Genomic DNA, 12,397 nt, shown 5'->3' with positions numbered 1-12,397 from the left:
CTAAAATCAATTTTCTAATTTAACTCCATGAAAAACACCTGAATCACAAAAAAACCTTTGTGGCTTATAAATTAGGGTCCTATGTCTTTTTTCAGGGAAGGCTTTTGGTATTTCAGACAAACAATGTCAAACTGCATTTTGCACATATTAAAACAGGTTTCATAGTAGAGGGGTCCAAGTGTCTACAGTCCCGATCTGTCACTTTTGGTGTTCTATGGAATGAAAAACACAAATAAGAAACATCAAATTCATAATGAGCATGTATTTTTCACAAAAAAGTAAACATTAAAATGCACAGAGACAAAGACATTGATTGTAGGTACAATCTAAAAACTCTTTAAACAAAATTGCCTGAGATCATTTGTAAGTTGTCTACTGTACAAGCCAATTAAGCCCGTATGACATCAGCAAGTTAGCTAAGCTAACTAACTGACCCATTGCTTGGTCAATAGTACCATCATTTGAGCATAATAAGTTGGGAAAATTCTGTCCAGCAGTTTGCAAGATCCTCTGGAAAATAGACATATTTTAGAGTGATCAAAAGGTTTTAATCTCCTTTTAAGCTTTTTTATCCAGCACAGAGGCATGTTTTGAGAGCCCTCAAAAGATACCTCCACTGGGGGTAAAACAAAACACAACCATGTTTTTTAATATTTTTTATATGTCTAGTTTATTAAATGGATTGTTGTATTGTATTAAAATATTTGTATATTTTTTATGGTATTTTAATCCTCCCCAAGACCGGAAATTGTGAAAATTCTGGATTCTGCAAAAAGGACATTATTTACTTTGTCACATGTATCTTTGGAAATAATGATCAGAAACTCACCCAATTTGGACTGTATGTCGCTTTTTTGTCGCTTTGGATAAAAGTGTCACACTACGTGAACTGAGGGGCAGCCGTGGCCTACTGGATAGGGCTTCAGACTTCAGCCGGTTCGGACCCCGACCAGTAGGAATGGCTGAAGTGCCCTTGAGCAAGGCACCTAACCCCTCACTGCTCCGCGAGCGCCACTGTAGAAGGCAGCTCACTGCATCGGGATTAGTGTGTGCTTCATCTCACTGTGTGCTGAGTGTGTTTCACTAATTCACGGATTGGGATAAATGCAGAGACAAAATTTCCCTCACGGGATCAAAAGAGTATATATACTTACTTATACTGAACTTGCATACAGTATGGTACTAGTATTGCAGGAGCCAAATATACATTTTGGCAGGAGCCAAACTGTATATAAAAATATATTTTTAAATATTTAAGTGCCATGTTCATGAGTATGTGTGAAGAATTACATAAATTTATGGTATAATATGTAACTGTATAGTTGTTAGTTTCTGCTTTCAATCTCTTTTCACTTACCGGTAACAAAACCCATATTTGTTCGCCATTTTTATAAATGGCCACCGTGGCCCCCAGGGGCCAAATACAAGGTGTCTATGATTCTAAATCTGATCAGATCAAAAAAGTTTTTTTACCAAATCTGATCAAAGTTACGAATTGTTGTGCTTAAAGCGTAACACTCGCCAAATTGCAACCTATGGTCTTTTTGTGAATGTAACCAAGTCCAACTTTAGTTTAGAAGCATAATTAGGACGGAAGCGCCACTTTTAACATGGACCGTATTGACCTTTTGAATGGGAGTGCTGGGGCACTATGATCGCATCAAAATCGCTATTTTTAAAACATTAAGAAGTCTCGGCACAACATGAAACTTTGCTCAAAATATCACCAGGGTCTCTACACATGAACTCGAGCATTGAGAACATTGTTTGTGTACACAGAGTTTACTAAAAAGAAAGGTTTTGACAAGATGCCGGAGAGTGGACAAACCAACTGCTTAAGTGAGTTGTTCAAAACCTTTCTTTCTTTAACCTTTCTAAAAGCATCTGTCTGTACTACATATAATTACATTCAATGGTGATTTTGATGTATTTACTTTTAAAATTACAAACAGGCTATGTTATGTCATTTTGTATTACCATTGCCATTTCTACCTACAGTGCATTCCATGTACAGTATGTTGAAGGGTATGTATTTTTGCTATATACTCATAAAAACTGGTTAATTTATCACTTCATTGTATGAACCTGTGGACATACAGTTCAAATTTGGTGAGTTTCTGATCATTATTTCCAAATATACATGTACCAAACGGTACAGAATCAAATAAAGAAACAAAAAAAGAAATAAAGCAGAAAAAGCAGACAGACACAGATCAGCAATGACAACAGGAGACATGTACAGAGTTACAGACAGGGCAACAGACATGTACAGAGTTACAGACAGGGCAACAGACAGACACAGATCAACAATGACAACAGGAGACATGTACAGAGTTACAGACAGGGCAACAGACATGTACAGAGTTACAGACAGGGCAACAGACAGACACAGATCAACAATGACAACAGGAGACATGTACAGAGTTACAGACAGGGCAACAGACAGAGAGTTAGGGAGCTGGAGAGGATAAGGTAAAAAGGTAGGTTTTGAGCCTAGACTTAAGAACACAGATGGAGGGAGCATTTTTAATGTCCAGGGGCAATTGATTCCACAGCCATGGCGCTGCAACTGCAAAGGCTCGGTCACCTTTTTGTTTGAGCCTTGACCCGGGGCACATGGAGGAGAGCTTTGTCATTTGATCTGAGAGATCTGGGGGCTTGGTGCAGATGGAGGAGGTCAGTGATGTAATAGGGGCCTGCCCATTAAGAGTTTTTTAAAAAAACAATCAAAAGTACCTTGAACTGGACTCTAAAATTAACAGGGAGCCAATGCAAGGAAGCCAGGACTGGAGTAATGTGGTCATGTTTCTTACAGCTTGCAATTATCACATGTCACATATAAAAAAAACATGGTTTGGTTTTTGTTCTCAGAAGGAGGTATCTCAAAAACGAATGCCTTTTTGGGGCTTTGCTTCCTGTACTATTAACAATCACAGGATAAAAACAGAAAGACATAGGTAGTGATTATTTTTATCTTCATGAATCAATTTCAATTAATGTTTGAGCCACGTTTTGAGCAATGTCATGAATTGTAATTGGTAGGCTACTCTGCAACCTCGTGAAGAATATTTGTCATTGTGCACTTCCTTTATGCTACCACCAGGTGTCAGAGCTGCCAGTGAAATCAAGCTCAGTCATTACAAACTGAGTCAATATGATCATAATGAAGATCATTAAAATGAAATTCATGAAACAAGAGCATGTAGAACAGGTCATATCAAGTGGAAGCCTAAAAATAGGTCTTATGTTATCTGTTACAAAAATGAGGGAGCTCTTTCCTTCAGGGGGAAACCCATGGACCTTGACGTTTGATGATGTATTGGGAACTATTGGTTTTCATGACAGTGACTTCAGTTGAGGAAACCAAGATTATGTCCTATATTATTTTTTTCTGTAGGACTTTTCCAGGTTATGGCCCTGAGGGAGCTCATCTAGGAAAGCGCTGTCTCTACGTTGTCTTTGTCTCTCGTGTCCACCAGGAAACGTCCTGTTCACTATGCACTAGAGAGCGGACCTGACCATGAGTGGTGCAGACTGACTGGAGGGAGAGCCCAGAATAGTGTCCAAATTTGCCTTCGGTGTGAACGGGTGAAACAGATGCTGGACACCCTGTCCTTGTGCTCCAGTCTGTGAGACCAGTGCAGCTGGCATAAGGTGCAGCCCCCGGGGACACATACAGTATCTCTGTTATGGCAGACACAACTGATTTTTATAAAGGTGGCATACTTCTCCTATGTTGCAAATGTTGGCGTACATACTGGTACTTTGGAGACACCTTAGCATTAAAAACTCCTCATATTACGCATCTAGTGTTAAGCCTTAGATGCAGTTATAGGCTTATTTCACATGGTGAAATATAAGCATCTTAAATTGCTGAATCAGGTAGAGCAAAGTGTATTCTGTGAAGAGATAGAAGTATCTGTTTCAGCAGTGTGGTTTGCTTTTAGAAATTGCAAGCTGTGTGCCTGAATCAATCATAAACAGTTGGCAGGAGGATCTTTTGCAGTGGTGGACAAGGCGGCCAACCTACATCGCACAAACAGGATTTTTTTCTACATATAGAGAGAGCACAAAGTCATGTCACTATACAACAGTTTAAATGGAAAACACAAACCAAAGAAAATGAAATTGGAAGAGTATACTTACCATTTTGCTTAAGGAAAAAAAGAAATTGTTATGATACCGGTAATGCTGTCCAGCGCAAAACAATGGCAGACTCTGAATCATCCACTGATACTGACACGGTACATTATGTGGTATAAAGGTATAAGTCGGAGCGCTCAGTAATGTTGTAGGTGTAAAGGCTTTTAGGTAAAACCATGTAACGGCTTTTCAATAAAACCATGAAAGAAGATACTAATTTCTTTCAATTGCTGACATTTCTTTATTCTCAATAATTTTGTTTGTGTTTTTATATTGTTAATGTAACACCAACCCACCCTATGTGGCTCTTCATGCCAAGTAGTAGGTTTAACTTGACACATTTTTTTTCTCAGGGCCGAGTATCAGTTCTCTTCTCTAATTGCCAGGCCTGGATCTGGCCCCAGTTCTGCGTGTGTCTCCAGTGAGATAAGAGAAGAGCAGAGGGGAACGCCAGGACCCCAGTGCGCTTCAGGAAGTGAGCTTGAAATGTACCACCGCTTTCCTGTTCCGCCGTTGCCACTGTGTCTCTCCGAGACACATCAGCCAATCAGTCGTGGCCCAGGTGAGTGACCCATCCTCAGTTGTAGCATGGTAATGCATCATTAGCGAGCTGTTTCTGGACATTGTAGATGTAGATTGTGTGGATTACATAGGCACATTTACATTATTTACATCTCAGAGGCATGGTCAAGTCTATCAATCATTCTTTGGCAATATTGAAGGTGCTGGAAGGGATATCACCAAATGTTTTGCCACATTTGCTGCAGTGTCCAGTGAATGCATCATCCCTACATAGGATAGGATTGAATGGATAACATTGGCCTACTTTTCAGTATGATATTGGTATCAAATGTTCCAATGGTAATTTACCAAGCGTACTTCATGAAATATCTGTCACACATCTAGACTACACACTACAATGCATGCACACTGCACATAGGGAACATGAACATGGTTTGCACAGCTTGGCACACATATAAGGCACAGAGTATGGCATGAAAGTAAAAGAACATGCACAGAAAAATATTCTCAGAGAGAGTTTGCTTTGAGGCAAAATCTCCTTTTACTTCACCCGACAATCTCATGGGCCGCGGAACTGACTGCATCTTTGAGCAGGAACCTGGCAGTTCGCTCATCTCCCCCGAATGCGAACATGCTGGACAGACCAGTCGTGCCAGTAGGGAGAACCCTCGAGGAAGGGAACACTGGAGTGAAGTGATTATGAATTTATTGGGCACTGATTTCAGAAGGAATATATTAGGGTGTGATTCACATCCAGATAATAACAACACAAGGGAAGCAAGATGGAGGGGTAGACAGGCTGACATGCAGGCAGCTTTCGGGGGGAAATCTCCCATTCAGCCCTCATGCTTTAGTCTGTGTGCTATAACTGCTGTTGGTTTTCAAACATCCAAGATGAGTTTGTTTTTTATAAAATCAATTTTCCATATAATACAATATCGGCACCTACTGTATGCAATCTTTAGAACTGTGTGAGATTTACATGCTGTGTACCGAGTTGTGAGCTCAGTTTATAGCATGTATAAGTACATAATATTTAATAAGTACATAATATTAAATTTTACAGTTGAACAATTGTACAGTCAAACAATGTGAAATCAGCGAAAGACAGTTGTTTTTTTTAACATTACACATTTTTGCAAAGAGCTAACTTCCCAGTTACAATTCATTTAGAAAAAAACAAATAGAATTTCCCAGCTACTGTACTGTATATGCTCAGTCTCAACAAAGAACATGAATGAGAAACCTATGCATTTTTAATCATATGGATTCATTTAAAACTAAATACTACTTGTGTAGTACTCTAGGGAACGTTACCATCTGCTAAAAACATATTGGAACAACAATTTACTTGGCCCAATAATCATTTGAAGGGAACACTGGTTTAGAATGATTCTTCTAGCAAAAAGCATACAGTATATTGCAATCACATCGATCCCAACTGAGGACATTTGATATTTCACTCACTGATATTGATTGTCATAATGATGCATAATGCAGACTCATTGGGTGGATCTTTCAAACAATACTCTAGTACAGTACAGTACAATACACGGTTTGCTGAAATGCATTTGTCTAGACCCGGCAAAGGTAAACTATGGATCCAGCTTTCCATGGCCACGCTGAATTACACCAGTGGGCATTAGCCTTTGCTTAATGAGTCTATAGATTTTCTAGTCTAGACTCAGTTAAAGGTATTGTTCATGATTCTTATCAAATACACTATCTGTCAAATTCAGTGATTTGCGTCTTACAGTTATCATCCTGTGTAGTGAGTGCACTGGAAATACTCCACTGTTCATACACAGTCCTGACAATGTACGGTAAATTGGGAGACAAACTAAGTTGCACATACTACAGTACATGTAAGTCATAAACAATTCCAGTCAATCAACATGATGCTTTAAGAGTAAGGAAGGGAGGGTTATTTAATTTGAGCTAATTCATCAATAACCTCAGAATCACAGACTCTGCCTTTTGGTTTATGCTACATAATCCAAACATTATGTTGATGTAGTTAAGATTAGTCTGCGTAAACAATATGATAATTTACAATAATTTACCTTTTTAACATTTTAAAAAATAAAAATGTACATTTTAAACTTCACATGTTTGATTTCAGAGCATAAAAACAGCATAGATTATATATTCTCAAAGTGTTGGAAATTGACAATGTGGCATATATCTGCACTCTACAACTGAAGACTGAGACATTGTGTCTTATGTAGATAGCATTCTGACATTGTTAGTCTTTTAAACAGCTGGTACTCTGCAAAACATTATATTCCCTGGGGATTTTGATTCTTCTTCCATGCTATGCTGGTGATTTCATGAATAGCTCCCTTGCGCATCTTCCTAAAGACTGATTTAATTGCTTCCTATACTGTTTTATTGACTGTGAAACATGTTATTGCATCTGTCACTGTCATCTTATTATTGTCCTTTATGGTAGCCTGGACGCAAAGCACTTCAGTCTCAATTACAGTTCATTAGTGTACAAGTTGATTGACCAGACATTCAATCTCTGTTGTGTGCACATCACTCGCTCCACTCTGAGGGCATGTAAGAATCAGTGCTAACAGCATCGCCCTGTTGGCTTGGATGGGCTGGGGGGGAAATTAACCAGCATATGGAGTGCCATGCCTCATTGAGTCCCTGACAGTTTTCTCCTTCATTCCAAGACCCATTCAATTTCACCCCTTCATCCATTCATCCATCCATCCACCCAATCCATCCATCCAGCTACCCATCCATCCATCCCTCCATCCATCCAAGCATCTATATTCCTTCATCTGTCCATCCATCCATCCATCCTGTGGTCCATTATTCTCATGTGCTTCTTCCCACGTTTTGGAGCCTCATGCTCTTCACTCGCTTTCCCATCTGTCACAGGAAGCTCTTCCATGTTTTGCTCGTTATTTTTGACCGGCGTGCAGGGGGTGCCCAATGGGCACAATATGCTGAATGTCCTGTCCCTTCCCATCCCCCGTTACTCTCCTGCAGAGGTTCAAAGAGTGCCTCTGTCAAGGGCAGAACCAATGTCAGCTTCACACACACACACACACACACACACACACACACACACACAAACCAGCTCTGTCACCATTTTTAGGTTTGGTGCATAGTTGTTTAGAGACTATAGCAGTTGTTCAGTGAAGGTTTTCTTTTAAGACGTTGAATCCTGGTTTGGTTATTAAGCTGTTTGTTGCATCTCCATCTCAATGATTTGGCTTTAGATCTACATTATTATTATGGCCCTGGCTGAGATGCTTTAAAGATGCACTCTGTAATTCCTTTTCACAAATGTTGTTGATATTTGAGTGTAACAGTTAATCCAATAACACACCTCCTTTCCATGCTCCTGAAGAACTATGTTCATTGGCACTGTTTATGGCTCGATCGAGTCACTATGTTTATTTCCAAGTTACAAGAGGCAGGACTATGTAGATTACAAACACCAGTTTCACTTTTTTTTTTCGTTTAAACACTAAACAAACAAGAAGAGGGTCTTGAGTAGCAGACTATACCTTAAAGAAACTTAAAAGAACAAAATATTTATGAAAACTCATTAAGATGGTGGACTGCATTTTGGAACCAACTTAAGTTCTTAACACTTCATAGTCATATTTGTCAAATTTCATGTAAGCCAGCTTGTGAGTAAACACAAAAACGGACATCCTTGTGAGTTCTCTGTTATTTGGGACCTCTGTTATTTGGGACCTGTTTCAGGTATTGTTCTGCATTCAGAGCTACTAGTGGCATGAGAGCCAGGCAAGTGTTTTCAGTGCATGAAAGTAGGACAATTATTTTACCTAAATAAACACGGTATTTCAGTCTACAACTGGCTCCAAATCTAGACCACTCTCCTAGGCCTGTTTTGGCATGAAAGAAGCCATACTCTGGCCAACTAGGACACCCTCTGGATTTGTAACCCACCAGGCTTCAAAGTACCCGTCCGGCCTGTACAAAATACAAGGCTGTACTCACCTGCAAATTGACACAGTGCTTTGAAAATAACCGCCCTCTTAGTATATTCTGACTTTCCTCAAAGTCAGCCAGGACTAACGCAAGCACAGCATTAAGTGGCTTATTTGCAGAATCTGCATAAATGCAGTATGGCTAAAAGTAAGAAGATGGCAAAAAAAATAACCATTTAATGCAAGTCCCTCTTCCTTTATGCATGACAAACTTACCCACATCCCAGCGAGGACCATTGAGCAAAGCATACATTGGGCCGCAAGCATTCAGTCTCAATATTAATGTTGTTGAGTTTGATGTGGGGATATGCATGAAAGCTGATGCTCTCGCCGCTTTCCCCTGTACTCTCTCCCAGGTTAATTTATTCGCTGTGAGAGTCCACGGGTTTGCTAGCACTAAAATTCCACTGACGCCATTGTTATTTATTGTGGTCACGTCAAGATGGCCTGCTGAGTTAAGCTACTTCAGCACCTTTACAAATGAATCTGTTATTTTTTTCCCCTGAAACACTTCCTCACCCCCAAACACAATGCTGTTTTCTTACTCCGTCTCCCAAATTCACCCCAGCCACTAGATGTATTTCACAAGTGAACCATGGTTGCTTGTGTCTGCATTCACAGTTGTATTGAGGGATGCTTTTGTAGGTGATTCACATTCACCTCCTCTCTAGCTGTCAGTACCTTGTTTTTTGCTGGTGTTGAAAAAGGCTTGGTGAAGCTGTAACTTGTCTCTTGTCCTTCTGTCTTGTGGCAGACTCAGTAGAGAGTACTGTTACTGTACAGCATGTAGGTGTGGGTGTCTGACAGAAGTCCAACAATGGACAGTTGTAGTCACCTCAGAATATTTGTGGCCCCATTTTACGCTACGTGATTGTGAGGGGAAAATGAAGGCTAGGCTGTGGCAAAGTGCAGACAGAAATTGATGGACTGGCATTACGCCAAATATGATTCATGAAATATACCCATTTCATTTCATCGACTGAGATAGCCTTCACCACCCTCCCCTCTTTTACGATCAGTACCCACCCTCCACCCCGTCCCAATGTCAGACACTTTATACACCACTGGCTACTGTGCTTTAAACATTACCAATTAACATTTAATTATGTAGCCTAGCCTTCACCAGTGTTGTTGTCACTTGATTTGATCCACTTTGGAAACCAGCTTAGTAAATAGTGGTCTGATATTCTGCGTCAATGCTATTATGCTGCATGCTAAATGCCCTTTGGTGTAAACATGAACTGAAGACAGCTTGAAAGAAAAGAGATGATAAAGTAATGCATACACTTTACACTCGATGTACTTTACTGGACATACTAGCACTTTCTGGGTTTTTCTAGGGGGCATTTATGGGGAGTTAATTATGTATAAAGTAATGGGTGATTCATGGAGATGTAAATGTTAATTGATATAAGGTAAATGGTTGAGCAACTAAAAACTACAGTATATGCCTGTCTTTTTTGCTCTAACAACATTTCGTTGTTATCCTGTAACAATGACAAAATAAAACTGAACTGAACTGGACATAAGTGACTTAAAAGTACACTATCCAGCTACAAGATTTTCACCTTAATATAACCTTCACGAAGCCAATTTGATGGTAAACGAACTTGTAATAGGGGAATCGTTCACTTAGCTAATGTTTTCTAGCAGTTTTTTGAAAAATGTTAATAATGCTAATGCTGTTAACTATGCTAAGAATGCTAACATGTTAACCATGTGACTCAGCTAACTTAGCTATTCATTTGTAGTAGTTATGCTAACCATGTTAACTATGTTAACCATGTTACTTAGCTAACTTAGCTAATGTTTTCTAGTAGTTTTGTCAAAAATGATAACTATGCTAACAATGCTAACTAGCATGCTAGCAATGCTAACAATGCTAACCATATGACTTTGCTAACTTAGCTAATAATTTTTAGTAGTTATGCTAACTATGCTAACTAGCATGCTAACATGCTTACTATGCAAACCATATTACTTAGCTAACTTAGCTAATCAGTTTTAGCAGTTTTGCTAAAAATGTTAACAATGTTAGCAATGCTAATATGCTAACCATGCTAACTAGCCACAGTGGGTAGGAGTCATAGCTGATGACAAGTAACAGTTACAATGGCTGAACAGTTAAAAAGTTCAGTAGTTTAAAGGGTTAAATTGTTTAACAGTAAAATATTGTAGTGAGGACCTATTATTTTGAAACCGTTTTTGGCAGAGGAAGCAGTTGAACAGGATGTGTAGTCTTAATAGAGCCAGTTTGTATGCTGAGACTGGCAGTTGATCCAGGTGGCCTAAAAAAGTCTATCGTCTTCGTGTAAACCGAGTTTTGAACAGAGAAAAAAAGTTAGGCTACCATTAGGCTACATGCAGGTTCTCCCATAACGTTATCGATACAGATCAATGCACCAAATCAGGGCGATTTTAGCGAAATAACGTTCCTGTGACAGGCTATCAAATATTGAACAATGAGATAACGTTTCATCATCACCTTTATTGATGCCTGAAATGTTGACATTGCTGAAATACAGAGATGTAGCCTACTGAGAGGCAGCTGTAGAAAACGATGTTCAATGGGTTCAACTTGTCCCTTGCCTACCAGGTGGATGTAAACAAAGCTATAGAACCTAGAATACGTCACATGAAAAATGTTAATAGGTGGATGGTTTAAATGGTTAAATTATTTGCTAGGTAGATGAGGTTTAATATAGGTGGATAGTTTAAATGGTAAAATTATTTGCTAGGTAGATGAGGTTTAATATAGTTGGAATGACTGAACAGTTGAAACAGTTGAACAGGATGTGTAGTCTTATATTAAAAGAATGAGGCCTGAGAAACTGACAGTTGATGCAGGTGGCCTGGCCACCTGGCACAAGATTCTAATTTCTGTTATGTCATAAAGGCCTAATAGTTTATAATTAATAGTTTAATCAATCAATCAATCAATCAGTTGAACTGGTTCTTTGATGGGGCCTAGATGAGCAGCTGGAAGTTGATACAGGTGCAAATCAAGTTAATTAGACCATTGTGATGTCATCAGCCTAATGTTAAGTCTATGGGGAAATTTTGAGTAGTTTTTAATAAATAGTTTAAAAAGTATAAAAGTTACAAAGATGAAAAATACAAAGCCTACATGTCCTAAGTAAGACCTACATAACATAGTTTGAATGAAGTTTCTACGTTAAACGGTTGAAGATGCATTAATTGCGTTAGAAGAAGAATAAGAAGAAGAAGAAGCCTAGGAAGAACAGTATAGTGCATTTTCATGCACTATAATAAGAAGAAGAAGCCTAGGAAGAACAGTATAGTGCATTTTCATGCACTTTAAATATATTGCGACTCTAGGGGGAGCTCTACAGTCGCCAAACCTGCATAGTATACCTTTAAGAGGCTTTCCCATCAATCATAATCTTCTGTTCAAATTGTGTGCTCACATTGTGGTTGTCACAAGCCCAAATACTGTGGAGTCCCCCATCTTGCCCACCCTCATACGTCCTCAGCTCAGGAGCCAATGGTGGTAATAACTCTGCTGGAAAACATGCGCATCACCACCACATCCAGTTAAACGAGAGCCACGACGCTCCAGCTCCGTGCTACAAGTCCACTCCCTCACGAGACTGACCGCGTCTGCTGTTCATATGCACATTAAAAGTCCTCCCCCAAAATGGCCTTCCCATCACAACTTCTTTTTTTGCCATACTTCAATCTCAAGAGCCAGCAGGACCCTTTTTCCCAGAGCACTCCTCCTCCTCTGGCATCTG

Source organism: Alosa alosa, chromosome 23 (assembly GCF_017589495.1).
Source record: "Alosa alosa isolate M-15738 ecotype Scorff River chromosome 23, AALO_Geno_1.1, whole genome shotgun sequence".
Taxonomy (NCBI): Eukaryota; Metazoa; Chordata; class Actinopteri; order Clupeiformes; family Clupeidae; genus Alosa; species Alosa alosa.
The sequence above is the reverse complement of the archived record's forward strand: the minus strand, read 5'-3'. Positions refer to the sequence as shown.